This window comes from Scleropages formosus, chromosome 20 (assembly GCF_900964775.1).
Source record: "Scleropages formosus chromosome 20, fSclFor1.1, whole genome shotgun sequence".
NCBI classification, from domain to species: domain Eukaryota; kingdom Metazoa; phylum Chordata; class Actinopteri; order Osteoglossiformes; family Osteoglossidae; genus Scleropages; species Scleropages formosus.
Genome location: NC_041825.1, coordinates 12,898,316 through 12,924,144, shown reverse-complemented (window position 1 = coordinate 12,924,144; position 25,829 = coordinate 12,898,316).

The following is a 25,829-nucleotide window of genomic DNA, read 5'->3' as shown; positions in this document are numbered from 1 at the left end:
CATATGAATTCTAGGTTTTCATACATATTTTCAAAATATAATTGTGATATTTCCAGTTTTGGAATCAAATCCAACATTTTCATGAGCATTGCATGCACAATGCCTGGACGCTGGAGAATTTAAATTTCAGTTTGAAAAGAATCAGAACAAAATGTGAATAATACGACTGTGCAACAGAAAATATTGGTTATTACCAAAGTGTGTCCTAATTTCTCACGCTTGGACATACGTTTATTATGGTCCTGTGGAAATGTGAAGAGAATCGCTCGCTGTCCAACCACTTTCTTCATATCTTTGCTTCTGTAAAAATGGTGGAGATGGAGGTGAGTAAGGTATTGTTGTTTTCAATGGGAGACTTTTATTTGAATTCACTGTGAGCACTGAGGCCCAAGAGCCAGACAGCCAAGCTGCGCGTAATCAGCTAGGGCACAATAACCAGCCGCTGAACTGATGTCCGCTGCTGGGGAATTACAGGATCTGGATGGGAGACGTCAGGAGCTGTGCTGTCAAACTTCACCAGGCTTTACTTGTGGGGCAACTTTTTCAAATCCCCTGTTTCCGCCACCCCATCTTAGAACTCCGCATATGACATAAATGCTGCATAAACGGGATGGGGGAGCAGGTTATTGCTCTAACTCCCTTCACTCCAGGAATAAACTCAGATGCACACCACTGAATCTTAAATGCCTTAAAACACATTGGCTGGCTAAGTAAGCAGTGTGTACACACCCACGTCGACTGTCACATATCAAATGCCAAAACAAACGCCTGCTTGAGTAATTGTTTGTTTTGTTGACGGTCACAAAACAAATGTGCTGTCATCGCACACGCGTTCCGCAATGGATCGCTATTATCAGAACAGCATAACCAGGGAAAGGTCGGAAAGCGTACGACTAAGCCTACGGGAGCTCATCATTATCCTCTTTTGATGGAAAATGATGTGTTACTGGGGAAGGTGTTTAATCCAAAACCCAGGTGGATTTAGGCATATTTTTTTGTTTTGTAATTTCAACAAAATTTTATACACAGACAGCTGATCATACAATAAAGAGGCACTACGTTTAGACTTCCTAAGCCCATAATTACAGATTGTTTACAGAGAATTCCAGCCTGGAACCTTGGGACTGACCCCCAGCTGTGCATGTGTCCATACCAGTAAATTACAAACGCATCGTATTTTCAGGACGATAGAAACTTTCCTTGGATAAATCACACTCACACAAAACAAAAACACATTTTGCTAGAGAGTGCTGTGCACCCTCATGCCAAGGTGCTTATAAAATTATTTTGGCATAGACACACTCCCCACATAGTATACTATAAAATGAACTTTCTGTATTGAACAATTTACCAGAAGTTCCAATTTATTGCATTTGGGAAGGCTAAAGAATTAATATAGCTTTCTAAGGAAGGCAAACAAGAAACCAAAAATGGTGCCAAAAAAAAGGGATTTCTCTTGGTATAGTGGTATTCTAGTATCATATACTTTCCTTCCATGCATGCTGTAAGAGACGAGGCAGGAGACAAGAGGTGCAGTTGCCCGTTGGTGAAGGCTTTCATTTGCTCTTACAGCGGGGAGAAGGAAGAGGATGGAAAAGGGGGACCATGGAACAGGTAGGATGAGGTTTCGTGCGGGTCAGGGGGGGTGGAAGAGTCAGGTCGATCGGGACGCGGGCGTCGTCTCTAGGATCGGGTTCGAGCTCTGGTTTGTCTCTGTCTCATTCTCCTCGGTCTATTCTCTCTACTGTTGGGCACCGGGGAAGAAATAGGGAGTGTAATCAGCCCCAGTTGTGGCTGCTTTGTCCCCGTCTCCGCCCCCTTCCCGGGCAGCCTCGGTGTGCTACACATGCCTAATATCCTTCTTGCCTCTTTATTCAATGTAGCATGTCAGAGGACACCAGGTTCAGGGAATGCCAGGTGGGGAATGAGTATGGGAGAATTTGTGGCTCTTTTCGTTCTTTTTATGGGGCATGCGGTGGCGCAGCAGGTTTGACCAGGTCGTACTCTCCAGTGGGTCTGGGGTTTGAGTCCTTCTTGGGGGCCTTGCGAGGGACTGGTGTCTCGTCCTGGGTGTGTCCCCTTCCCCTCCAGCCTTGCGCCCTGAGTTGCTGGGTTAGGCTCCGGCTCCCCGCGACCCCCATATGGGACAAGTGGTTTCAGACTCTGTGTGTTTGTTCTTTTTTTCTCATATTTACACAAAATATAACCAGCAAAAGTAACTACAACACCAGAACACCAGCCACACAAGAACCAGAATATAAAACACAATATAAATGTAAGGCGGGGTGCGGTGGTGCAGTGGGTTGGACTGGGTCCTGCACTCCGGTGGGTCTGGGGTTCGAGTCCCGCCTGGGGTGCCTTGCGACGGACTGGCGTCCTGTCCTGGGTGTGTCCCCTCCCCCTCCGGCCTTACGCCCTGTGTTGCCGGGTAGGCTCCGGTTCCCCACGACCCTGTATGGGACAAGTGGTTCAGAGAGTGTGTGTGTAAGTGTAAGTAAATGTAAGGCAGGTTGTATCAGCAGAATTGCCAGATCACCCCTTATGCTTTTCCTTCTCTAACAGAGTCTGTGCTTTTCTTGACTTTTGGATGTACTTGGGCTCATTATCCCATTAATAGGCTGCTCCCAGGTGCAGCTGTCAATCTTCTAGGTTGGGCATGGCCATAATTTGGCCTGCCACAATCAGATTTTTCAACAGCTTTAGAGCTTGCCACAGCCCTGCCTAGGACAAACGGTTAGTGATAGTGAGTGTGAGTGAATTTTTCAGCGCTTCCAGTAGAGCCTCCACTAACTAGGGAACTGATTTCCTCATTATTCTGAGTAAAAAGAAAATGACTAGTGGAGTCAGGGGAGTAGTGGATCTATCAGCACTGGAGGGTTGTTGCTGGATTTGGTTGGAGAAGTGTACAATGAAGAACTATAATCTCTGCACAAACGGAGCTTTTAGGACGCACGTGAGGAAACAACAATGCTTTCAGAGAAATAACATGCGTACAAAGACCATAAAGAAATGTTATTTACAATGTTAATTTAGAAATGTTATAAATTCTTGTATACCTACAGATTTTCCAAATTATCCCCCAAAAAATGTACTTGTATCTATATAAGGTGTATATTCTATAACTAACAATATATTAGCACATAATGAGGGCTTCTACAAAATGCTCAAATGAACAGGTAAATGGTAAAAGTTAATTTTAATGGCTTTATTTTTTAACGATTTTACATTTAGGTGGCTTTCTTAAAACAATAAAAAATGAAATAATTAGGATATGATTCAATAAACCAAGTGAAATGGCAGAGCCTTACTCTTCAGGTGATTCAGTCTTCTTCCTTTGCCTCTCCAGTGGGATATTACTCCCACACTGAAAGAGAATTACACAAAAAACACTGTAATAGGCATGAAAAATTTGTTTGACTGTGAAAAACTGCACAACATGTAAGAAGGATGAAAAGAGGAGAGTTCCAAAATAATGCCTTTAAAAGTGCCTGCGCCCTCAAGCAGCTTCAAACTTCCAGGTCTACTCAGAACTTTGGCACCAAGGCAGCCCTGTTATAAGGTGTTAATTTGTCAAGTTATGCAGCTTGGACATGGCATGGAAAAGAGAGGTGACAAAGGATAGTGATGATTTTAAGCTTGGACCTGGTAGTGTCGATCCTCGCCATGATGTGGGAATGTCTAATAATGACACTGAAATGTTTATATTTATTTACTTAGCAGATACTTTTCTCCAAAGCAACTGTTAATGTTATCAGCCCACACACCTTATTGACCAAGGTGACTCACGCTGCTAGATACACTACTTACAATGGGTTACTCATCCATACATCAGTGAAACACACACTCTCTGTCACTCACATACTATGGGGGAAGCTGAACAGCATGTCTTTAGAGTGTGAGTGGAAACCAGAGCACCCGGACGTAGGGAAAACATGCAAACTCCACACGCACATTGAGTGGGGATCAAACCCATGTCCTCCCGCACCACCCAGGAGCTGTGAGACAGCAGCACTACTCGCTGTGGCACCGTACCACCCCAGTACTGTTTATCTTTAGGTTTATGACATGCTAACTTTTGTCAGGTTCAATAAATGATCTATCTCGTGACTCACTGCGTTTTGAGTCTAGGAGTATTCAGTCAATAATTTCCAAAAGAAAATCAATGAGAAAACAAACACATTCTGTGTACATGTCTCCTAGTTTTTTCCATTGCCTACCCAAACTAAGCACACAGCTGTTAAAAACAGGTTCCCAGAAAAGACTACAAAAACCTTTTAAAAAGAGAGGAGTGGCAGCATGAGATTGGAGTACAGCAATAAGTTTAGAACAGCTGTAATTACTTTCCCCCATCAGATATTGTTTGATTAAATACCTGTGAGAAAATTAAATTTACATGATGAATGTGCAGCCAGAATGAAGGTTATAATGTGACATCAGCTGATATTAACAGATAACTGAAAAAAATATTGTATTGCCTAATTTATTTTGTTTCAACAGATTTGATTTTGGGGAGTCTGTGGCCTGATTTAGGACATTTATCTTTTCAAGCGGGCACTAGAATTGAATACATTGTTATCTGCGTGCTTCTCTCTTGTGCAGATGTCTCTTCTAGTCTATTTAGGTCATTATAAAAGCTCTAAGAAACAAACTGAGTGGAAAACATGTTGCTCCACTCTTAATCCCCTCTGACATCACCTTTGACTTGCTGACCCAGGGCCTGTATGAGTTCACAGCCCTCTTCACTTATTGACTGTGAGTATCGAAAGGGTATATGTTTCTAGAGGGGTTGCTGAATGAACAGTCTGAATTATATTTTGGGGCAGATTGTACTTGATTTTCTACGTCTTCTATATGAGCATGCATGATGTTTAATATTCCTGTTTACTGAAAAATTTTAGGCTTTTGCTTCATCTGGTTTGAAGCGTATTGTATAGTAAATACTTTAATCCAGCAATTTAGGGTGAGCATCTACTCAGGTCTAATGAACAGAGTTTTTCAGTCAGAAACATAATCCCGTAATAAGACTCTTGAAATGGTCTTTTGATTTCCTCGGCCATAAGTTTCATTTTTGGCACAGTGAGGATGTGGACAGTGAGATGAGTCAACTCCAGTTCTTCTGCTTGACTCATCCTTTTTTCCTGGTCATCCAGAAATCACTGAGCTGGAAAATCTCACGCAGTTGTAGAATGCCTGATAGTTAAAGAATTGGGTAGCAGCAGATAGCACAGTCATTAAAGACTTCTATAAAAAAGTTTGCCAAGTGAAACACTTCATGTCAGATGTCTTATGTCAAAAATATCCAGCTGTATAAAGGTACAATTATGTAGAAACTATTTTTCAAATATCTTAAATAATCCATGAATTTACATGATACTGATACCACTTCTACTACTACTTACATCTTCTTCTTCTTCTTAATAATAATAATACTTTGCAGATGTGAAAATAATCTAAACAAGCAATAAAGGTGATTCATATTAACTCATACAACTAATGATACTCTGTGATTGACTGGTGTCTCGCCCAGGGTGTACCCTTTTTAGCCAAGCACCTATTGATTCCAGAATGTCTGTCTGGGTCTTGTTTGAGAAAAACAACTATTCAAGGATTTAAAAAACCTAGAGTCTAGACCTTGGAACTCTGTACTATGTGTTTGGAGGCATAACCAGGTATTTAATCAGGTATTCTTTGTTCAGCGCACGTAAAAGATCAGAAGAGATGCTGGGCGCTAGTCCTTTCATGCCCTTCTGGTAAGCTGTCAGAATACACTGTTCAAGGGGTTGGTCCACAGTTTTAAAAGTGTGAGTGTATAGAGCATCGCAGGACAGCTATCAGAGTTCATAAAGTCAGCAGAGATACATTAGTTTTAAAATTGCACTATTTAATGTGGGAACAGGAAGCAAATCAAAAAAGAACAATGTAATTAAGAAGAGGAACAGTCATAGAAAGTCATAGCTTACTGACAGGGACAGAGGGACTCTTAACTGTGCTAGAATCCAATGGAAGAACATCTTCAGAAATTAGCACAGACCTGAATCAACACCTTTGCAACCCGATAAAAGCTATACAAACTACAGAAATATGTATTGCTCACACGTGTCATATTCATCGAAAATCTGCAAGAAACTGCTTACATCCAAGGCCATTATGCAAAAAAGCATTACTTGGAGTAATAAACACAAAACATGCATTTCTTAGCAATCCAAGTCAGTATGGTCTAATGAGTGCTGATCATCTGCTCATCTTCTGCTGTTTGCATTTACATTTGGAGAATGCCAAACGTTTAAGATGATGGTGAACTCCCAATGAAAACAGACAGTCATCTTGTGGCAGTTCAGGAGATGAATGAAACAGGTGCTTTCTCTGAAAAATCATCATTAACTATTAAGTAATATGAAGGAACTTTAAGAGACAAGGTGTACCATGTGGTCCTATCAATATAGTAGGTTTACATAACATATAGTATACATATCGGTTTCCAATCCAATACCTGCCAACCTTTCTAAAAAGAGTTTAAAGGAAACCTCTGAACAATTTTTGTTCTTAAACCTATTCATAAAATTTTGCTCTTGGCCAGTGGTTAGGATTTTTTGCATGTTAACTACAAAAACGTTTCATCTGTGTTCCGTTGATTTGTTGGTAATATAACGACTTCTGCTTTTTATGTCTGAAATTATAGACCATAACTCACATATACAAAGGTATTTGAATACAAATGGCGGTTTTCACCATAATTATTGTGAGCGGATGTCAGCATAACCTTCTCCACAGAAATTCATATTGCTTCTTAGCATTCCGATATATTTATTCATAATTACTTTACCCTTCACATGTTAATTTATATTCACCATGGATTGTCGTTGTCGTAGACAAAGCACATTTCTCTAAAGTTGTCCTCGCTCTTTTGAGTAGTGACACTTTCTCATTCTGCTGAGAGAATGAATAGCTGGTGCTTGTTCCATATGGGGGGAAGATGGTGTAAATTCGCCGGTGGTAGCAACATCAATGGAAACCCTAAGGAAGAGCCTGATTAATTGAGGCAGCACCAGCAGACTACAAGTCATTAAAATGAATTAATAAGAGACCCTGTTTTCCTCATTTTACTGAAACTCCAGGTTTAGACAACACATCTGTCAGTGTTCTAGTCCCAAACACCTTTTACCTTTTTTGCTTAAATACTGATAAGTTATCATTTACTGTATTTGAAAATGATACACATTTTTCTCCCTCCCAAAATTTGTATTAAAGGTAAGTTTTTATCACATTACCACAGGATGTGGTAGCTTCTTCTTTTGACACTGCCAGCTTTGAGCTAAAAATAAAGTTAGTGTCTAAAATAGACCACAAAAAAGCACATTTATTATTCATATGACAAGGGGTGATGGTGCTGAAGTTTATTGACAGAGACAAACAAAAGTAGAATTTCAATCTGACTTGTCAGTTTTTACTATTATGGATTATGGTGACGCTTCAGGGCAAGTACTCGACTAAATGTATTCCTGATTACCATTCTGAAGAGCAGTCCTAAGTGGTTAACATAAACTCATACTTCAATTTTGTACCTGTTTTTAAAGAGGCCTTTTTTACTAGCTACTCCAGGACTTTGTGCCTTCCCCTGACCATTGTGGATTTCTTTTTTAATTTTTAAAGCGACTGAGGTGTAATCATCATGGCTTTGCCGGTTCACTCCTACCACTTCCTTTTGCAAATAATGTTCAGAACCCTTCTGATCTGTTAAAATTCTGATCTCACTCATCCCTTTATACAATCCGGGTTGCTTCTCTCTAAAATAACTGATAATACTAGCCTTGCCTGACTGAATTTCGATAAATGGAAGGCTTTTGGTGATGAACAAAAACTATGCTGCCTATTATTTTATTTATTTATTTTCTACGTAATGAGTAAGCAATGGCCTCCTTCCAGCCATGAGCGATCAGTTACAGTGGTCCTTTAATTTATCATGGGTGAGCACTATAGCCACTAACAATCAATACAACATGAAGATTAATAATTAGTCTGCATGCCTGAGCACAGTTAAAGTTTAGAGTGAAGAGGATGATCTATCTCCATTAGGGTTTACCACCTCTGCATAACATTAAAACTGGAGATTTATCTTTATATTGAGCTATGATGAGGTATATTTTAATTTTATTTATTGCAACTCTACAGTTGCAGTCTGTGATTATACTTGATTCTTATAATTCAATAATAATAATAAGAATAATAATAATAATAATAATAATAATAATAATAATAATAATAATAGTTTATAGCACCTGAACCAAACAATTCATTTTTTTTACAACATCACAGCAACTTCATGAAATGTTTAATGTTATAATCAGACATCTGCAGGAATTAAATTCCACTGCTTTTATCATTATTTTTGCTTCCTTCTCTCCCCCTTCTCATTCGTACTGTCTAAACGTTGACTTCTATTTATTTCCTTAAGTCTCCTTCATTTAATCTTTCCTTCAGATTAGACCTCATCAAGGATGCTGTTATTGTAAAAGTAGCTGTTACAAAATCAAGTATGCATTGATAGGTATTTCTTTAGTCTAGTATTCACTAACCTCATCACTTTCGAATAGAATGCAACTCAGTATCAAACAAAACTTAAAAAAATATACATAATAGACTAATTTTGTCTTTTGCTTTGTTAAATGTTTAAATTTGTTTTATTTTTTCATTTTTAAAAATATGTATTCAGTGATTTTGCTTTTTGCTATTTCCTCTGACTTTTCATTTCAGCGGTGCTTGGAATGGAGTGTGGAATAGAGTCAGATTATGATTACAGAAATGTATGGTTATTATGGATCATTGCAAAGTACACACTAAAAACCTAAAGCTATGCCATGCATCCATGCTGAAAAACATTAGTGTCACATTATAGCAGAGTAAAATGCCAAAGAGGCACATTATTTCTGTCTACATGATATTTCTCCTGAATACTAGGCTGTAAAAATGTTTTAAATACAAAATATATTTTTTCATTTTAGTAGACAAAAAAGACAAAGTGCAACATGAGTAATATAGTTTAAGTTTATTATACATCTTTAGTAACTGGTTTTTTCCTTAGTTTGTGGACATCAAACATTACATTTACATTACAATCTATTCCTCCCCAACCATGTTTGACTGTCCATCTGCTTTCTTTTTTCTCATCCCTTCTCAGGTGACAGCCCCTGAAATACCATCTAAAAGACAACAGTACTTCAAGCATCTGCACATGTACACCCAGGGGTTATTCCTGCTTTGATGGAGTAGTATATAACTCTCCTGGAGCACTTTGGATGCACACCTGTCAAAACCTCCTCATTAGTTTCAGCATCACAGTGTTCCGTTGGTATTAGCAAGCGTCATTTTCTGAGACAGTAGAACTTGACAGTATAAATATACATATGGGTCATACTGTCAAATGTTCTCCGGTTTATCAAGAAAAATACATTTTCTCAGAGTTGTTTGGATAATGTGAACACTTAATCTGATTCACCCAGTTTTTAGATAACTTACCCTTTAACGTTCATTAAATAAGTTAGTGATTTTCTTTTTCAATTGACAGTTTCTTTGCTGATGAAAACCTCTCCTAAAATGACTCCTTATTTAACAGAGAAAAGGCAACAGAGACACAATTCTCCAAAACAAATATTTACCAGATGATGCTTTCATGATCATTGTTTATCTGTTCCTCCCAGACAGCAGTCTTGTGTCCAAGCACGTTGCTGGCTTTAGCTATAGACTGGCATCCCAACGTACACGCTGCCCTGGGAATAATCTCTTTAATTGTCCCAACAAGTGCAGAGAAGGCCAGAATTCCCCATGCCGCAGACTGATGGCTGTCATAAGTGCCAGCAGCGACCCTCCTAATGTCTGGTGGTAGAACACATGATGACCCTCTGGGGCTGTTCCCAGGAAGTGCTGGATTCACTTTGTAATTTGTTAAATGGTGGAAGCCCTCCAGGGGGAAGACAAAGTAGGATGGTTTATTAAATATGTGCCACAGAATAATTAACTCCTTTTGTAATTTGTGGAATCTCTTTTATCAGCCAAACTGTCCCTGCATTACAAAAGGGCAATGCAGTCATAGCATTTTCCATCCATATGAATATAAATAGTGAGATAAGAACAGTTATAGAATGATTAGTGCAGTATGATGGAATTATTTATATAGTTTTAGTTTTTCTGTCTCACTAACACATAGGTCAGGGTTTTGTTTCCCTTTGCAATCATCAAAGCTACCTAACCAAATTATTGCAAGCTAAAAACTAATTTGAGCAGACATTATGACTGACGGTAACTTGGGAAACATTTCTGAAAGCTCAAAAAGGAGGTTCTGAAGGACTGGTGGATTGAGACATGTTTCCACAATCAACATTTCTAGATGTGAGCATTTCCCCTTACTCTTTAGCCAGTTGTAGACACAATTTTTTTTATTTCCCAAGATTACATGTACAGAAAAATACACTGAAATGGCGGAGGCGGCAGAATATTTTGCATAGTCAGCAAGATTAAACTTAACTTTCTTGCTGTTTGTTCAACATAGTTGTTAATTAACCTGTAAACATAAGACTTGTCACGTCTGAAAGAAACCGTCATAAAGAGCCTGAGGATGCTTAATCGAGTTTACGGCCTTTTTGTAGAAATGAGATGATGTCTGTTTCACTCAGCCTGCAAGAAGATTAGTGTTAAACCCACTGACTAAGGGCTGATATGTTGTACTGCAGAACACACCAGTGTCCTCATAGTGCAGTCAGATCTTGAGATTGCAGGGATTTATCATGGATTCTCAGTCTGAGCTCTGCTTTATACGAACTCTTCTTACTTCAAGGCAGAAGAAGAAAACCAACTGGCTTTTCTCCTGGAGCACTTTGGATGCACAACTTCCTGGGATGACATATGAGATGATTATTTGGGAAAATCACCAAGGATCGGCAGCTGTATTTGGGTGAGTCAGCCAACATCTACTTCCTTTTTTCTCACCCCTTTTGAGGTGACATCCCCTGAAATACCATCTAAAAGACAAGAGTACTTCAGGCATCTGCACATATGCACCCAGAGGTTACTTCTGCTTTACTGGAGTAGTATATGACTCAATCTGCGGTAGGCTGTGTGTCTGGTCATGTTCTTTTTAGTACATTATGTATGCAGTTTACACTGTCTTATTTCCATAAAAGGTGCTGAAATTAGAATCCCATAGAGATGAAAAAACTCTGCTGATTTTCGAATGCAAAACAGTCTTTAAAAACACTCAAGAATGATAGTTTTAACTAAGTTATCAAGACGTTTCTGGATCATAAACCCAAAAGGTCTGTGATAAATTTTATTTTAACATCTTTCTTACCCTGATAAAATTTGTTTTGATTAATTTAGACAATTACCCATGTCTTGATATTCCAGCCATAATGAGGGCAACTAAAATATACATGCCAAAGACATTAAAACCTTAAAAAAACTGAGGTCATAGCCAGCAAACACCCATTTTTACTGTTTTTTAAAAAACATTTAGAAAAGAAAACCATATTTACGACTCCAGCTCAGTACGTGGATAAGTAGACATTAGGTGGCTGCTACAAACATTCCCTCAGAAGGAGTTCTTAAAAAAGGCAAGTAATTAAGAGAATGAATATTCATTCAATCATTGTACTGTCAACTATCACGGAAGCAGAGGGTGTGATGCAGAGTATACCCTGGATGAGACACTGACAATTTGGGAAGGCACAATGAGAAACATGTGGCATAACTTAGTGTAACAGTTGACAGTATTGGCAAAGAGACATTGTGTATTATTTCTGTTGAGCTAATCATTGTGGAAGCAAGACCCTTATCCTTGAATTTAGAACTGGGACCGTCTTAGTTGCAGCTCCACTTGCTTCATCGTCACACCACAGAAGATACTCATGAACTGTTTAGCTTTCTTAGTTGAATGCTCAGGTCTGCAATTACAGCTTGAGCAAAGCTACCTGGAGTAGAACCTACACCCCACCAAAACCCTTCACATTTTTCACCCATTACTATGTACCTTCAGTCCCTGATGTTACGGGGTTTGAAACTCGAAAAGAGTGACACAACTTTCTATACCAGAAGATCTCAGTCTGAACTACAAACATAAAACAAAACATTAGACACTTAAACACAGACAAGATGGTCACCCCTTACCCCATTCTTCTTCAGCAGAACTTGTCCATCAACATCAACAGTGCATTTTGATAGTTTTCCTTGTTAAACCTTCCCTGCTGTTTTCACAATGCTTGAGCAGCTTCTGTAGATTTTGGATGAGCATAACTCAATCTTTCATGATGTTATCACGCCGAAGTCATTGCAGACTTTATTGATAGCAGGGATTGCACCCAAATGGTAAGTGTCAGTGGTTTGCGCGTGAAAAAACTACAAATAATATAGCCCAGAATTAGTTCTTGAAAGGGGGGTGGGGGAGTGCAGTGGTGCAGTGGGTTTGACTGGGTCCTGCTCTCCAGTGAGTCTGGGGTTCAAGCCCTGCTTGGGGTTCCTTGCAACAGACTGGCATCTCATCATGGGTGTGTCCCCTCCCCCTCCAGCTTTACACCCTGTGTTGCCAGGTTAGGCTCTGGCTCCCTGCGACCCTGTATGGGACAAGAAGTTCAGATAATGTGTGTGTGGTTCTTGAAAATAATCTTTGTGGTTTAAATTGAAATCATGCTAAAAAAAGCCCAAGAGCTACAGTGGTATTGTGAATCAAACATTCAAATTCATTTCCTTTAGGACGATAAATAAAAATGTGAAATTCTTTGCAGTCCTCATAGTGTTAGTGCTATTCGTGAATCAGTTTAAACTTGACATAAATTCTCTATTCAACATCAAGCCATTTCTGACTCCTAAAACAACAAATGAAATCCTGCCACAAGATATATGCAGTCATGTATGAAGCTCAAGCTCCCCATGTGTACATTTTAAAATGATATGTGAATTTTGCTAACTGATAATTTGCTGCACTGAAAACTATGGCTAGCATACATAGCTGGGGGGTACTGTGGTCTCTAAGGGAGTTTTCTTCACTGGGGATTCAGCATAACTCTGGCACGGGGCACCACCACCCAGCTCACCCTTTCAGGCCTCCACAAAAAAATTTTAAATTCCGCTACAGAATGTCTTTAACTGTCTTTAACTTAATTTAACTAGGCAGAACTATATCTTTGATGGACGAGGAAGCACATAATCTGAGCAGGGTTTAGGTTCTTGACAGTTTACAGTACATTTTGATTAGCCTGAACATTTATAAATAACCTTTGTTGCATTGTTCATTGGTTAATAATGCTCTGAATGTGTTTTTTTTTTCTCAAAAGTAGGAATACTTTTAATCGTCCACCAAGTAGAGCTTGTCTTAGGTTTGTAAGGGGAAGCCAGTGTAATTTGCAGTTGATAAATGAGAATAGATGCCCAGCGATTATCAGTAATTAGCCACAAGCTGTGTGGCCTTGCCAGCTCACAGCGAGGGGCACAGAGGTTAATGTCTCCATCAGTCCCTCTCGGGGATAAAGAGTTCACCTGCTATTATCCCTGCTGCAATAAGACAGTACTACAGCAACCAGGAGGAGCTACTATGGCACAGGAGCTGTGTGGTACTCTTTAATGGTTGATCGTTGAAGTACCCATTTTGTTTACATGTACAGGTATGCGCCACTTTACGACGTTACGGGCAGCGAAGAATCGCATATACGACAGTGGTCCCATAAAAATATAATGGACTGAAAAATTCCTATCAAAGAGCGACGTCGTAGCCGTCATATGGGTCGTAACGCGATGCATCGCTCACGTGTTTTAAACGTGTTTTGTAAACAAACCAACTGTGCTGCCAAACATTTGAAAGTATAAACGATTTATGCATAGTACATAATACATGATAATGACAATAAACAACTCTTACTGGTTTATGTATTTACTGTACAGTAGTTTTATTGTTATTTTATAGTGTACTCTTTCTACTTAAAAAAAGCTCCATGGTGTAAGACAGTACTGTACGCTCCATGGTGTTCGCTCAACGACGAAGTCGTACTGCAACTGGTTTCATAGAACGTAACCCGTCGTTGAGTGGCGCATACCTGTATTTTCACACTTGTTCAAGAAACTTTCCCCAAAACAAAGGATATCCAAGAAGAAACAAAGGTGCAACACAAAATACAAGGGGCTGTATACTCAACATTATTGAAGCTCCTGTAGGCCATAGCCAGTGTAAAACTTGATGTGACCAGCTACAGGAAGCAATCGCTTTAGCAGGTCAAACGCACCTTGTCCGACAGCATTCTGTAACAGTTGAAAAGACTTGATGACAGAGGGTGGCAGTTCAGGCAAGATATCACTATAGCCTGGACCAGGAGCTATAAAGAATGTGGTGTGAGGTACCGCTGGAATCAAAACAATATGCTTTTCCCCTCCTGGAATATTATTTTGGATTATTGATTTGTATCTCTAAACCCCACCGAGGCTGCAGTCAATCTAAAGTATATGGCTGCAGTGCATGATTTCTCATCTTCTCCTACCTACCTCTCTTACAAATTCTCCAGTTGGTTAGCCTTCATGACCAACAGCATGGCGCTGATGTGTCAGAGAGCTGCAGGTTGGAGCTTCTGCTTTCACAGCGTCATTCAAATGCTGGCTCTTATCACCTGGGAGGGAAATCTTGGTTCAGGCTCATCAATCAGGTTAGTCACTCGAGCAGATTAGGCTGGTTTGCTTGTTGTGTCTTTGTCTGCCTGCAGCCTGTCACTTCTCTGATGCGCCACTCACTCACTCACTGGAATCCACGGGAAACAAGTTGCAGCCATTCTCCCTTTATTAGAGTCAAAGCAAACAGAAAAATCTATGCCCTCATATTCTGTCAGCTGTAGGAGGTAGCAAGGATGAAGAGAAGAGCATGGCAAGTAGTAAGAGCAAAATTTGAATTTGCTCCTCTATGTGCACAAAGATAGCTCCAGTCATAAAACCTCTGTGAATGGCACTGCATAAATAAGTACAGTATATCACAACTTTATATTCAAAGTGCCCTCTACTGCTTTTCATGAGCTACAATGCAGTAACAACTATTTACAAAAGTGTTCCCAGAGCAAGCATTGTCGGTTCTGCTGGTTAACTAACAGACAGAGATACATCAATCCAGAAGCGCATTTGTGACCACTGTTCCAAGTCTACAGCTTTTTCTTGCTCGCCACTCTCTCCCCATTCAGACAAACGAGAGTAATTATTTGCCTTTCTGTGTTGCTGTCATTGACTCTCCATCTGTCTGTTTGTGTCTGTGTTTACATGTGTGTGTGCACGCACACAATAAACCCTAATCAAGATGAATGTGCAGTACTTACTCCCCAAGAAGCTGCTTCTGTGCAAAACCAATTTATTCAGTTAAACATTCATGTGAATTTTGGGCTGTAATAACAATTTTCCTTGCATTCCAGGCCGGTGGAAATAATTTTGGAAAACATATTTTTTAGGCAATTTTTAATTTAAATTAGTAAACAGCTAATAAGAACTTGATACCAATTTCCTTGTGTTAGAACAGAACGTATAATTAAGCTGGGGACTGATTTGCCATTCTCAGTAAAATATTATTTCCAGGCAATTTCCTGGCAATTTGAGGCACTTGAACTCCTCAGAGCTCCAGTGAAATGTTTTCTCTGTCCCTGGTTGAGAGAGGGGATGCATTTCTGAGTGCTTTCCACCTGAGTAAGAGATCGGTGCTCCTCTGTGTCCTGCCAATACTATCTAAACACACTTAACATGCAGCTAATTCACCCATTTGTCATCTGGGTTTTACTTGACAACTGCATTTCATAATCATGCCATTTAATCTTTAATAGGGCCCTAGAAGTGGAAACGCATTTTGGCAGAAGAAATGATAGGTATTGGAGCCAGCGATAAGTATCTAATGGAATGGAAACGTTAGCCCTCAAATTATTTAAAGGATTGAGATGTCAAGTCTTGTTTGAATGAACGGCCACTGTTTATTTGTTTGTCTTGCTGTGGCATTATGTCTGTTCTGTGTGAACAGCATGCATCTTGGAGTGACCCTAGCTTTGCTATCCGGCCCCATTGATTGCCAATACTCCTCTATTATCGCATCGGCTTCCTCCTTCCAGATCCTGAATAATTTATCCTCCGTCCCAACGGAGAGGATGCTAGGATGTTTTAAAAACATACTGTGAAAAATTCATGAAGGTGAGCTCAGAGCTTTTAGGGATAAATATGAAGTAAAAAGAGAAATCAACACCCAGCCAACAACAGCACACACTCTAAACCCCTTAAAATGACAAGCCTTACCTCTATTTAAGTTTGCAATTTCCTCAGTTTTAATCTTTCTATTTTTAATGCATCACTCAGGAGTCAGATAAGTCTACATTAAAGCACCTCTCAGCACTCGCGTGTTAACCTCAACCTGGACTGTAGGTGTCTTTTTACCCTTTTTAAGGGCTATTCTTCACACTCATATCAGCTCAGAAGGGGATCAGTTTTCTGCTTAATGGGCCCTCGTGCCTCTGTGGTCCGAGACCCGAGAAGAGCTGTGGCCTGATTTAAGAACTTGCCGGTGTCATTAAGGCCTCGCTTCCAACACTTATATTTCTGTTTATCTCCCTCAGACACTATCTGGCCACTCACAGTGCACTTCTTCACAAATAATGTGGTAACTGGATAAGTGAGGACTGTAATTAGGTGTTCCATCTGATGTCAGGCCTGCATGAATCTCACATGGTTTATTTTCATAGACTGAGGAATGGGGTGTGGCAGGGTGGTAACGTTTTGTAATAAAATGAGTGGCTGTGTGGTGTGTCTGAATTTTAGCTGGGGCAGCTTATTTCTCTTGTGTGTCCTTCACCGTTCTGCATTGATCTGCATTTGTGTGACCTTCATCCCCTACCCCATCTGCAAGGCCAGCATTAAAAACACTTGGGGAGACCGTCAGGAGACTAGTGGCTCAGCAAGTCAGTGGCTCAAGTAATCAAGAAGCATGGATATTATCGCCATTGCTAATGCATGTTGTTTTTATTGCATAGTTCACTGCCAGAACACTGCACTCCCACCTGTCCTATCAAAGTGAAAACCTTACATTATTGTTTTTGCTTGTTGGGCAAATGGTTGCTGAGAATGAGGGGCACAAGAACAGTCTGAAACATTGAACCACCCCCCACTTGATAGAGCCAGATTGACATACTGTAATAGACATATAGGGTCTTGCAGTTGTTGTCTCAACGTACGCTCATCTTCTTCGCTGTGTGTGTCGCTGGAAAGCTGCCATCATTAGCTTCATTTTTCCTTGCAGTTTGTGCATGTAATTTAAATTTTAAAAGTATTTTTAAAATATCTATTTAATATGTATTTATATGATAAATTTCATTTGTGAACTTTGAAGTTACATTTTTACCTTTTAAAAAAATCTTTCAAATGCATTGAAATGCATACAAGTCAAAACACTTGCTCATAATTTGGAACCTTTTTCACCTCCTGCTATCTTAGATGACAAAAAGAAGGTAGAAGTGCAAACCCAAATTGGATTCACTGGTCCTGAAAAGTGTTGTGATAGGATTTGGTTTTGCGCTGATGCTAATCAGGCACTAGTGGTGGGAGTTGATGGATGGGTGCAGTGAGCGTGTGGGACTGAACACAGAAACAACCTGCAGAGTGGGGTGCAGAGGAAGGTGCTCAATTCCAAGACCTGAATTCACACCTGCTGATCTGGGACAGGTACAGCTTAGGCTTGACTGACCAATTACATCACTGCAGGATTACAAGTCTTGAGAACTTGGAAGAAAAAGTGAGTCAACATGGGCTGTCTTTCTCATAAGAGTCTACAGAATCATGTCCAAAATGCTGGCCTATGACAGTAGTTAGGATCACGAGTCTATGACAGAACATATCTCATGTGTATAAACTGATCCCTAAACTGGTCCCTTAAAGCTCATGATCTATGAAAGACGTTGCAGATGGCGATCATCAGACATTATCAAAGATTTTTCTTTCTCGTGAGCCAAACTAGACTGATTTAGTTTTCTGCTATTTCAACTCTTGCCTCTATCTTGACTCTGATAATTATTGGAACATGTGCCATTTTTCTAGTGGGTACTTGTAAACTGCTCTAAATCCATTTACTGGTATCAGAGCAATTACAGTAAGTCGTCTGCTATTGTGCTCATTCAAAATCTGTACAGTGATGAGTGCTTTTCTTTGCAGTTCTTGCTCTAGTAGTCCTGTGAGGGTACAGCCAACATTGTTTAACACACACACACACACACACACACACACACACACACACACACACACACACACACACACACATTTTCTGAACCGCTCGTCCCATACGGGGTCGCGGGGAACCGGAGCCTACCCGGCAACACAGGGCGTAAGGCCGAAGGAGGAGGGGACACACCCAGGACGGGACGCCCATCCGTCGCAAGGCACCCCAACCCCAAACCCACTGGAGAGCAGGACTGTGGTCCAACCCACTGCGCCACTGCACCCCCCTATTGTTCAACAATAATCTGTCACTATGCTAGACAGATGAAATTGCAATAAAATGTATTACTATCTGCAAATCCAGAGACGTTTACGTTGACTGGTAAACTTGAAACTCATAGACCTAATAGAAGAGCCTAGCATAAATGTCAGTCATTCCAGGTAAAGCTTACAAAGCAGTTTTATTCTTTACATCCTGATTAACTAATCCACCCTATTACTTCCCAGTCTCAATCTATATTGTTGTGGAACTAAATTTGTAAACAATTATTTTTAGATATTTTGACTGTTTTTAGTTTCTCTTCAAAGGGGGGTGTGGTGGTGCAGCGGGTTTGACTGGGTCCTGCTCTCTGGTGGGTCTGGGGTTTGAGTCCTGCTTGGGGTGCCTTGTGACGGACTGGCATCCCGTCCTAGGTGTATCCCCTCCCCCTCCAGCCCTGCATGCTGTGTTGCCGGGTTAGGCTCCAGCTCACTGTGATCCCACTTGGGACAAGGGGTTTCAGCGTGTGTGTGTGTGTGTGTGTGTGTGTGTGTGTGTGTGTGTGTGTGTGTGTGTGTGTGTGTGTGTGTGTAGTTTCTGTTCAGACTGAAAACTGAAACTTGCAGTTAGTGTGATAGCGATATTTGCCAACATTATTTTGCTCAGCATGTCTCTTTATAACTTCACATTCTAAAAGCAATGAAAAAAGTATTCATTAGCAAAATGATCCAACAGTTCTGCTCCAAAATACCAGTCTACTGTCAGGGATGCTGTATCCCTATGGGGGATATAATTCTCTTGTGTATAGTTATCATAAGTGCATGTCAAAAACACATAGTTCAGGTTCACAGCTTCGGGAGTGATCTGTTTGTGTGTGGAGCTGCTTTGACTAATGATTGTGACTTTACTGTTTAGTATTTGTAAAACAGGAATCTCCAAGGGTGTGGTTAGGTGAAAAAAACAAACTTTGACAATATTCTTTAGTAAAAGGAAGCCTCTGTGATGCTTCAGTGACATCTATGTGCAAATGATGACAAAAGCTTTCCTCCTGGGCACAGCAATAAAGGAGACGTTAACCTACAGAGGCCTTTCCATGACACTTCCATGAAATAGTAGCCTTACTGTTATCTTTGAGAACGTAAAGACTCTAGGGTATATATGGATATGAATGGGTCTTTACATGTAACCTCTTTCCAACAGGGAAAAGATTTATAAATGAGCACCACTCCCAGAACAAATGCTATGCTTTTTTATTGCATGACTATTTTTATCATTTGTTTCTATTAAATTTTGGTACAGCTTTCCTGTTTGCTGCTCGTTGTCACCTAGGTTATCAATCTATGCTACGTTGTGTTCCCAGATGTTACGCCACCCTCTATGTCTTGCTTTTAGGTTTCATTGACAAAGAGCAGACGACTGAAGGGATGATAATAGAAAAGCAAATTAGCCAGACTAGTCTGCTTCTATCCAACTCTATTCTCAACCACTGGGAAGTCTGTGACAATTCTTTACAGATCATACAGGTAATGAATAAAGTCAGCATTAGTGGTAGCATTTACTCAGAAGTTTATGGAAGGCCACAGACATTTGCGAGTGTCTTTGAGTTAAAGTATTAAGTCTTTCTGAACCCTTTCTCCCTGGCCTTGGTTTAGAAATATTACACTTGCTGATGAGATTTTGTCATGCTACAACCTAGAGTTCTGGCATTGACCTACATAGCAACTTTAACATCATTTTCGATGCAATGTTTTCTACCAGACAGAACAGTTGTATTTCAGGAAGTAATTGAGGTTTTGAACCGTATAATTTAATTTGATGGATGAAGGCTGGTGACTATAGTGGGGGCTGTGTGTACTTGTTGATGTGGTGTTGATTGCTACAAAATTGCACAACACTGTTAATCCAGCCCAGCTTCCCAAGGGTAGCTGGCAACCCACAGGCAATTTATACAAAGATGTTGTGAAATATACATAGAGGCCAGCTCTATGTGTTGTTGTAGAGATCTGCATGCTTCCAGAATTGGAAATGTATATTATGGGAACGTTTGTCATCTCATAGTGACCTTTTACATCGTGCCATCAGAATCAAAATAGTCTGAACATAAACTTTGTTCTCCCAGTCATGTGACTTTACACATGTGCATCTATCTTTCATATCTTTTGTTTTAATATTCAGAGCATTTAAACTGACATTTTTTTCAGTTTATTTTATCACATTTACAAACAGGGACCCTTTTGGAGTTATATGCAATATGTGATTAAAGCCCAGTTAGCTAAATATTTGTCATGTTACAATTGTTTTTTCAGGTTTACTGGGTCTATAGGGCATTGACAAGCTATTCATGGAAATTTCATAAAGGGTCATATATACAATTTAAAGAAGAATAAAATTGATTAAAGTAAAATTTTGGGATAGTGTGCATGTACTGGCTTGAGGAAAGGACTCTATATGTCACATTTAAATAAATGAACAATTAGAGCACAATGAATTAAAAAAAGTTAATTGGAAAAGAGAGGATACAAATGTGAGTACAGCTGGTAGCGTAGTGGTTAGAGCTACTGACTTTAGACCCAAAAAGCACACGTTTGAGCCTCACCTATAGCTATAGTACCCTTGAGCACTGTACTTACCCTGAATTGCTCCAGTAAAATTACCCAGCTGTATAAATGGGTAAATAATTGTAGCCTCAACATTGTAAGTCACTTTGGAGAAAAGCATCAGCTAGATGAATAAATGTAAATGAGGACAGGGACACCCTGTTCCCACAATGTAGTGCATCTCACAGTTTGTCTTACTCAACCAATCAACACAATACTCAAATGCAGTCCCAATTTACTGCAACGGACGGGCATCCCATTCAGGGTGTGCCCCCCCATTAGCGTTGCACCAAGTGATTCTGTAATAAGCTCTAGCTGATGACAAACAGTTATCGAAATTGGACGAGTGGGTGGATGGATGAATGATCTCACTTTATCACATTGACCAAATTTTCCAAGCCCAGACCTAGAGTTGCAAAGAGATATACCAAAATGATTAGTGATACTAACTGTAAACTGGATTGGAGAAAATCTGGAAACTAGGAGATTAAATAAAAGGATGAGTGTATCTCAAAAAGAGGTTATGCAGGTGAATCCTACAGACCGTTATCAAAATTGTTCACATCTTCTGAGCTATTACAACCCAAAAACCAGTGCTATTTACTCATACTTTTACATTTTCGATTTTTGTATTTTGCTTTTACTAAAATTACTTGATGTAAATACGCACCAACACATTACATTCCAAAAAAAAAAAAATACAAAAACAAAAACACTAGTTCACCATGCATTCAGTTTTAATCAGGGAAATGTTATTTTCATGCTCTAGTGTTTTAGAAATGTATTTTGTACAACATAATTTGTTTCAAGGGCATTTTAGAATGAATAAGTAATTCAGATTTCATATGACATTTGTGTCGTGTCAGTCAGAAATTATACTGCAGTCATCTCACATCATGCAGAGTGCCAAATGCAAAACACCTAGTTAATTCAAGGCTAATAAAAAGCAGGAGGCTGTGATTAAATTATTTCTGCATGTGGTGTATAAGATATTAACAGGATTTTTAGAAGCATAGAGTATATAAAATTATTCAGTCTAACAGTTTTGGGATGAATCTTTGGGAAAAAGTGTGAAGAATACATTTTCCCCCAGAAAATGCTGTTTTATATTTTAGAAAAAAAGTTCTTCCTTATACATTTCAAAATTGCATCACTGCACGCATCATGTCTGAATAATTTATCTGTGAGTTGGAGTGAAATGAACTGCCATCTGGTGGTTAGTGCATAAAGGACAAAAAGATGCATCAGGGAAATTAAAAGAGCTAAATTGTTTGCCAGCATGTCATGCAGTGGGACTTAAGTACTGCAAGATGCATTCATGGCTTGAGGAAATCGTAGGTCGTGCAGTGATGTAACCACTCCCACTGGCACCCGTGTGGTGGCAGACGCAGCGGAACCGAACCAGCCAAATGGAACCGCTCCCAGGTGTGTCCTGTGAAAGCCAACGTCATGCTTGCCAGGAGGGGCTGGGGGCCGTGGGGAGTGAGCCAGGGCAAAAACAGACTGGCAAACAGGAGGAGCACAATGGAAGCACAATGAAACCAGTAACTTTGGTGAGCATGTCAGGACAACATCTTTACTCCCGTCCCTTCTGAGTTCTTTCCCTTTGCTATTTTATCTGCTAGTTTTTATTTGTTTGCTGTCAGAAAACCTTTGAGAAGGAACAGGTGACAATTTTTCCCTTAATATACTTTCTTCACTTTGTAAATAAAATTACTGTTGCATGAAGTATCACAGCTGTCTACCTGTGAAAATGTTCTGCGCCATTTGCATCCGTCATGCAAGCAGTGTAGTACTTACACATGCCAAGCAGATGTAATGCAAGTGAAGTACCGACTGAAAAAGTTATAAATTCCAATTACTACTGAAACAAGGAATCACAATCAATAAACCTGTGACACTACTAGCCAAGGGGCTATTTCACAAATCCAATTTGCATGCATTTTCAGTTGAAAATTGTGTAACAAGATGTAGCAAATGTGTTCTACAAAATATGTTTGCAAGAAAAATAAATATTTTCCTCATAAGGATGTTGTTTGCTTTGATTATGCACAGATAGGACGAAGCTTGGAGAGAATCACTCCCACCTCTATGCTCTGCAGTATAAAGGTGCACAGATGTTGTGCTAGAATATAGACTGCCACAAGGGAAAATATTATGTTAATATTACCTAACAGCTCTTTTAACAGATTTGTCTTTTATGTCACAACCTAAAAGGAGCATGGTACCACCAACACCAGTATAAGTGCTGATCCTTCTGCAGTTCCTGTCAGAATATGAAGTCTCCAGGGTTGTTCAATATAAAATTCCAGAGCAAGACCCTAGAACAAGGTTCCCAAATGAAAGAATTCATGAATAAAAACATTACATTGGCTAAAGTTATGAATAATCAAAGAAGTGAATAAGCCTCACCATGCTGTTTTTATTGTCTTCTTGTGACATGTCAACAGCAAAACTTCTGAAAAGTAATAAGGTGACACAGGAAATCCAAAGATAACAGAATACCTGATCCAAGCCATTGATTGGTCTTTCCTGCAGAAATTTGTTCACATTACATTACATTTATAAATTTAGCTTTTCTCCAAAGAAAGAAAGAGATCAGAGCATACAGAAGTGCATTCATAATAGAGGTTTATTTTTAAATTGCATGTTTCATTCATTTTTCTTATTTCCATTTCTGTAGCTGGCTTTTCTCACCGTACATGCGGGCTAATTGCTTTCTCTACACATCACTGTTCAGTAAAGCTGCGCCTTATTAGAGTGGTCCTTTTCTCACTGAAGGTCACTACCTCCCTGAACAAGCCCGTGTCTGAAAAAGGTACGTACGCAACAACCATTCAAGATGCCGTAACCAATTTGAGCCTTCCTCCATGCTGTGCTTCAGGAGCCTCAGTTATAACTGCTGGAGGACATCGTCAGGACTGTTACTGCTTGACTGCACTAGAAACCCCTGAGAGGTGGCTTTTCAAACGGGAGCTGAAAATGTCGTTACTCAGCGGTTACGACAACAGCGCTTTTGTCAGTGTATGTAATGTATTAACAGAGAAATATATCTATCCTCCCAGGATTTTTTCCTGAATGTTTTAAGAGCAATTATAAAAAAACATAATCAAGCGGCTCTTCTGGCCAATGTTCAGTCATAAAAAGGCTGATTCTTTGCTATATTTGTTGACTCCTGAGGGTGCAGGCACACATTTTTCCTCCATAAAGATTATGTCATACCCTCGTCATTTGAAAGCATCACACCGAATAACTCTTAGAAACAGCAATGCATGTACAATGAGGTGCAGCAGTCAGGTGGAACCTGCAATACCATGTGGCAAAGAGGGCTCAGCTCCAGTCAACCATTTCAGCAATGAAGACCTGATGGTGTGGAGCTCACTGGAGATTTGTGTTTGGAGGGGAGAAGCAGATCAGGGGTATTTTTACTGGCACGCCACCTTGGCTCCCTGGGCATAATAAGACAGAAAGACCTCTCAGGTCTGATGGCCAGCTCAGATTCACAGGTCAGAGAGAAAGGAGTTTGTCTTTCTCTCTACCCTCAATCTGAAATCCCTTGATAATGCACTGCATTTGGGCTCCATTCCCCTCCCCTTCATTCCCCTCCATTCCCCTCCATCATACCTAAACAAGAAATTAACCAGCAAGTGCAACCAGAAACTTAGTTGAATTTGTGATAATAAATGTAATTCTCTGTAATAAGCTTTCACTTACTAGCACCTTAAACACATTTCTTATAAAAATAAAAGATATATGTGTCATGTCCATGCCCACATCACACTTGACAGCACCTGACACCAATCAGTACACGCACCCTTAAAAGACGCTCCCCAGCTCCCGTACAATCGTGGAATCTCACTGAGACAACCGTCCCTCCTGCGCTATGTCTAGTTCTTCCTCGTTCCTTGCTTCCTGTCTCCTTTTCCCGGATTTCGACCCTTCGCTTCATCCCCTGACCACATCCTTGGATTCTCACTCTCACGCTGACCGCCGACTGACCGACTCTATGCCCGTCCCCGACAACAAGAAATTGCCTGATTCCTTCGTTCCTGATAACCGATCCTGCATTTGGGTCCAGCTGCCCCGGCGTCCTCCATTCCACGTGACAATATGAAAATGAAGAATATTTTTCCTCTGTATTTTAGTTTCAAACCATGGATGCTCAGTCTGTTTACTCAGGCATATTTTCTGAGAAATTTTGAAAATTGTATTTCAAAGAGTAGGTTAAAGTAGGATAGATAAACTATATTGTACTGTATATCAACTGTATTTTACATTAAAAAGACACTTGTCCCATGATACTGACATAGATTGACCACTGTATACAGTTGAAGCAGGAGGAGGAATGAAGTGTCACAGATGCTCAATGACTGAATGAATGAGAATGCAATATATACTAACATGGAATGAAGACTAAAAAGCTTTAAAAAACATTAAAACACTGGTTTGATTTAAGGCCATAAACATATAGAAACAAAACTAACTTCAGTGCAGATCTATGTTTCACCTTCTGCATTTAGTTTTGCACTTTCTCACATGCTGGTTCTGCTATTACTGCATGCCAAAGCAGAGTCAAACTGAGACAGTGAAAAACACATTTTAAAGACTTAAGAATCATGACAAAAGTTAAAAAAAATTTGCAATCCTAACAACAAAACCAATACAAAGTTAAACTACCCTTATAATGTCTGTTTCCAAGAGAATTCACCTGAGTGCATTTAATATTTACATTTATTTATTTAGCAGATGCTTTTCTCAGAATCGACTTGCAATGAAGTCTA